Source organism: Rutidosis leptorrhynchoides, chromosome 3 (genome assembly GCF_046630445.1).
Source record: "Rutidosis leptorrhynchoides isolate AG116_Rl617_1_P2 chromosome 3, CSIRO_AGI_Rlap_v1, whole genome shotgun sequence".
NCBI lineage: Eukaryota > Viridiplantae > Streptophyta > Magnoliopsida > Asterales > Asteraceae > Rutidosis > Rutidosis leptorrhynchoides.
This window is the reverse complement of record NC_092335.1, coordinates 65,913,379-65,919,996: the sequence shown is the minus strand read 5'-3', so window position 1 is coordinate 65,919,996 and position 6,618 is coordinate 65,913,379.

Here is a 6,618-nt window from a genome sequence, read left to right as displayed (position 1 = left end):
AAAGTTTCGCCACCGACAAGATCAATCTTACCATCCAACCAATCCCTTACCCTACCCCGCAACAAACTAGTAGCGAGTCTTGTCCTCTTCTCGGGAGGGCATTCAATAGTACGAAAACACCCTTCGACATCTGAAATCCAAGTTGTGCTTATCAAAGGATCCGGTTTCCCGTCATATGTAGTGACCCGAACTTTTCCATGTTTATATATATTAATTGAGATTTTATTTACATGATTAAATGTTTCCAACATGTTAAGCAATCAAACTTGTTAAGACTTGATTAATTGAAATATGTTTCATATAGACAATTGACCACCCAAGTTGACCGGCGATTCATGAACGTTAAAACTTGTAAAAACGACATGACGATATATATATGGATATACATATGGTTAACATGAGATTATGATAAGTAAGTATCTCCATAAGTATATTAACAATGAGTTATATACATATAAACAAGACTACTAACTTAAGGATTTCGAAACGAGACATATATGTAACGATTATCGTTGTAACGACATTTAAATGTATATATATCATATTAAGATATATTAATATATCATAATATCATGATAATATAATAATTTAACATCTCATTAGATATAATAAACAATGGGTTAACAACATTAATTGAGATCGTTAACTTAAAGGTTTCAAAACAACACTTACATGTAACGACTAACGATGACCTAACGACTCAGTTAAAATGTATATACACGTAGTGTATTTAGATGTATTAAAATACTTTTGGAAGACTTCAAGACATATATCAAAACACTCATACTTAACGAAAATGGTTACAGTTACTTTTCCATTCTTTTCTTTCATCAAGAATTCTAGTCATATTCTTACCCGTATTATACACAGCTTCAAAATGTACTTACTATGAGTATATACCAATAGGAACTAGCATGGGATTCCACTCTTGATTATGTCATGTATGAATAATCAATTTTAACTTCTACCATGAGCTAGTCAACTAACTAGAACTCCTTTTAACCCCACTCACCACTCACCAATTACCACTCATCATTCACTCCATTTCACTTCCAATTCTCTTTCTAATTCTCTCTCAACACACACACACACACACTATTATGAACGTATTTTTCCAGTAGTTAATCATCATCTTCATCAAAAATCACTTCAAGAATCAAGCTATAATCATCATAGGAAGAACACTTCAAGAACACTTCAAAAATCCCTTCAAGTTTACTAATTTACCTCCAAGCTTTCTAATCCATTCCATGTAATCATCTAAGATCAAGAAACCTTTGTTATATACAGTAGGTTATCTTTCTTATTCAAGGTAATATTCATATTCAAACTTTGATTCAATTTCTATAACTATAAACTATCTTAATTCGAGTAAAAATCTTACTTTAACTTGTTTTTGTGTCATGATCCTACTTCAAGAACTTTCAAGCCATCCAAGATCCTTCGAAGCTAGATCATTTCTTGTCACTTCCAGTAGGTTTACCTACTAAACTTGAGGTAGTAATGATGTTCATAACATCATTCGATTCATATATATAAAACTATCTTATTCGAAGGTTTAAACTAGTAATCATTAGAACATAGTTTAGTTAATTCTAAACTTGTTCGCAAATAAAAGTTAATCCTTCTAACTTGACTTTTAAAATTAACTACACACATGTTATATATCTATATGATATGCTAACTTAATGATTTAAAACCTGGAAACACGAAAAACACCGTAAAACCGGATTTACGCCGTCGTAGTAACACCGCGGGCTGTTTTGGGTTAGTTAATTAAAAACTATGATAAACTTTGATTTAAAAGTTGTTATTCTGAGAAAATGATTTTTATTATGAACATGAAACTATATCCAAAAATTATGGTTAAACTCAAAGTGGAAGTATGTTTTCTAAAATGGTCATCTAGACGTCGTTCTTTCGACTGAAATGACTACCTTTACAAAAATGACTTGTAACTTATTTTTCCGACTATAAACCTATACTTTTTCTATTTAGATTCATAAAATAGAGTTCAATATGAAACCATAGCAATTTGATTCACTCAAAACGGATTTAAAATGAAGAAGTTATGGGTAAAACAAGATTGGATAATTTTTTTCATTTTAGCTACGTGAAAATTGGTAACAAATCTATTCCAACCATAACTTAATCAACTTGTATTGTATATTATGTAATCTTGAGATACCATAGACACATATACAATGTTTCGACCTATCATGTCGACACATCTATATATATTTCGGAACAACCATAGACACTCTATATGTGAATGTTGGAGTTAGCTATACAGGGTTGAGGTTGATTCCAAAATATATATAGTTTGAGTTGTGATCAATACTGATATACGTATACGCTGGGTCGTGGATTGATTCAAGATAATATTTATCGATTTATTTCTGTACATCTAACTGTGGACAACTAGTTGTAGGTTACTAACGAGGACAGCTGACTTAATAAACTTAAAACATCAAAATATATTAAAAGTGTTGTAAATATATTTTAAACATACTTTGATATATATGTATATATTGTTATAGGTTCGTGAATCAACCAGTGGCCAAGTCTTACTTCCCGACGAAGTAAAAATCTGTGAAAGTGAGTTATAGTCCCACTTTTAAAATCTAATATTTTTGGAATGAGAATACATGCAGGTTTTATAAATGATTTACAAAATAGACACAAGTACGTGAAACTACATTCTATGGTTGAATTATCGAAATCGAATATGCCCCTTTTTATTAAGTCTGGTAATCTAAGAATTAGGGAACAGACACCCTAATTGACGCGAATCCTAAAGATAGATCTATTGGGCCTAACAAACCCCATCCAAAGTACCGGATGCTTTAGTACTTCGAAATTTATATCATATCCGAAGGGTGTCCCGGAATGATGGGGATATTGTTATATATATATATGCATCTTGTTAATGTCGGTTACCAGGTGTTCACCATATGAATGATTTTTATCTCTATGTATGGGATGTGTATTGAAATATGAAATCTTGTGGTCTATTGTTACAATTTGATATATATAGGTTAAACCTATAACTCACCAATATTTTTGTTGACGTTTAAAGCATGTTTATTCTCAGGTGAATACTAAGAGCTTCCGTTGTTGCATACTAAAATAAGGACAAGATTTGGAGTCCATGTTTGTATGATATTGTGTAAAAACTGCATTCAAGAAACTGATTTCAATGTAACATATTTGTATTGTAAACCATTATGTAATGGTCGTGTGTAAACAGGATATTTTAGATTATCATTATTTGATAATCTACGTAAAGCTTTTTAAACCTTTATTTATGAAATAAAGGTTATGGTTTGTTTTAAAAATGAATGCAGTCTTTGAAAAACGTCTCATATAGAGGTCAAAACCTCGCAACGAAATCAATTAATATGGAACGTTTTTAATCAATAAGAACGGGACATTTCAGTTGGTATCAGAGCGTTGGTCTTAGAGAACCAGAAAATTTGCATTAGTGTGTCTTATCGAGTTTGTTAGGATACATTAGTGAGTCTGGACTTCGACCGTGTTTTCTTTAAAAATGATTGCTTAACATTTTTGTTGGAAACTATATGTTTTTAACATATGAATATTATGTGATATATTAATCTCTTAACGTGTTTGATATTATGTGATAGATGTCTACCTCTAGAACAAGTCCCATTGACTCACCTAATAATAATGAAGAGTCAAATGTAAATTGGAATGATTCGTGGACTGATTCACAAGTTCCCGAAGAGGAACCGGAAGAAGAGTCGGAACCGGAAGAAGAATCGGAACCGGAAGAAGAAATAGAACCGGTGGGGGAAATAATAAAACGGTTAAGTAAAAGAGAATCCTCAACCAACCGACCAAGGTTAATTATGGTCAATGGTGTTTCCGCCAAGGAAGCAAAATATTGGGAGGATTACCAATTCTCCGATGAATCGGATTCCGACGAGAATTTCGATGATGTTATAGAAATTACCCCAACTGAATTTAAAAAGGCAAAAGAAAATAATAAGGGAAAGGGCATAAAAATAGAGAAATCTAATTCCAACCCCGATGAACTTTATATGTATCGTCAACCCCCGAAGTCCTTAAGTTGTAACAATGACCCGGGAACCTCTAAACCACCAGGTTTTTCTAAACCAATGTGGACAACGACGGCTCGTATTAGGGGAACATCATATATCCCTAGAAACTTGGCAAAACGAACCAAAACCGAACAAGAAGAAACGAGCGAGTCGGAATAAGATAGTTGTATTCGTGTGGTGTAATATATGTAATATAGTGTGCTTATGCTTTATGATATATGTAAAAATTTCTTGTATTAATAAGTATTTTTTTATGAATCTAACTCTTGTCTATTTTACAGTATAAAAACACAAAATGGATAGACAACCCAATATTTTAAGAGACCTACCCGGAGACATGATTGATGAAATCTTGTCTAGAGTCGGTCAGAATTCCTCGGCACAACTATTTAAGGCGAGATCAGTTTGTAAGACATTCGAAGAACGTTCCAAGAATGCCTTGGTTTATAAAAGACTTTCGTTCGAAAGATGGGGGATATCACATTGGGAAATCCATAAGTTACGATGTGTTTACTTTGACGCATATATTGCGGGGAACCCAAATGCTATTTTACGCAACGGGTTAAGAAATTATTTTGACTCAGTATATCCGAATATAGGACTTCGTGATTTAGAAAAAGTGGCTAACATGCAACATAAAGAAGCATGTTATGCTTACGGGTTAGTAATGTTCGCTTCTCACCAAAGTGAGAACAAGAACATCGGGCTACAACTATTAAACAAAACGTTCCCATAAGTGACGGAGTCGGTAATTGGGGTAAGAAATGAGGTTTTTAGGTTATTACGAGACTGTTGGTCATTACATAACCCTCGTCCCTTTGACGACGTTACAACACGCTGTCTTATCAACGGCCATAACGGTTATGTTCCACAAGACCAAGGATGGGAAGTAGTCCTAGTAAAACTAGAATGCATGACTTGTTTCTGGACGTATGAATTACGTGTCTTTATTGCCTTTGCTGAACGACTTGTGTACTAGCTAGAATTATCTTCACAACTATCTTGTATCAAAGTTATTGTGTGCTATATTTCATGCTTTATGTAAAATAAGCGGTATTGTAAGTTTGTAAAATATTGTATAAAAGTTTGAACGCGAAATATTATTACAATCAGTTTTTCATATAGAATTGTAGTAGTTGAATTGTATATTAGCTACTAAGTATGAACTTAACGGGTAGGTACTACCCGAATTTAAACTTATAAAACACTAATATGAAGAAAAAGCTTTTATAAATGAGTTCATATTATGCTACGAAATACTATTAACTACTCTTAATATTCTGTATGATTAACTTGTTCCATTTGACTATTTTGAAGGAAATGGCACCGACTACTCGACACACCGTGAATATGAATGAAGAGGAATTCCATACTTTTCTAGCTTCAAACATAGCCGCAGTACAGGCTGCGCTACATACCAACAATAACCTTGGATCTGGCAGTACAGGAAATCGTGTAGGATGCACCTACAAAGAATTCACTGCCTGCAAACCTTTAGAATTTGATGGAACCGAAGGACCGATCAGATTGAAACGGTGGATCGAGAAGGTCGAATCGGTGTTTGCCATAAGTAAGTGTACTGAAGAGGACAAAGTGAAGTACGCTACGCATACCTTCACAGGTTCCGCGTTAACATGGTGGAATACCTATCTAGAGCAAGTGGGACAAGATGATGCGTACGCACTACCGTGGTCAGCATTCAAGCACTTGATGAACGAGAAGTACCGTCCCAGAACCGAGGTCAATAAGCTCAAGACAGAACTTAGAGGGTTACGAACCCAAGGATTTGATATTACCACGTATGAAAGACGATTCACAGAATTGTGCCTATTGTGTCCGGGAGCATTCGAAGATGAGGAAGAGAAGATCGACGCGTTTGTGAAAGGATTACCGGAAAGAATCCAAGAAGATATAAGTTCACACGAGCCCGCCTCCATACAACAGGCATGTAGAATGGCTCACAAACTAGTGAACCAGATTGAAGAAAGAATTAAAGAACAGACTGCTGAAGAGGCCAATGTGAAGCAAGTCAAAAGAAAGTGGGAGGAAAACGGTGATAAGAATCACCAATACAACAACAACAGCAATTACAACAATAATAGCAACAATTATCCCAACAATCGCAACATCAATCGCAACTACAACAAACGGCCCAACAACAACAATAACAACAACAACAACAGCAACTACAACAATCATCCCAACAACAATAATAACCGCAACAACAACAACAATCAGAAGCAGCTATGCCAAAGGTGTGAAAAGTATCATTCGGGGTTCTGCACCAAATTTTGTAACAAGTGTAAAAGAAATGGTCATAGCGCGGCGAAGTGTGAGGTCTACGGACCAGGGGTTAATAGAACGAAAGGAACACATGGTTTCGGAATGAGTAATGGCGGAGCAAGTAGTGTCGGAGCAAGTTATGCCAATGTAGTTTGTTATAAATGTGGAAAACCGGGCCACATTATTAGAAATTGCCCGAACCAGGAGAACACGAATGGACAAGGCCGCGGAAGAGTTTTCAATATTAATG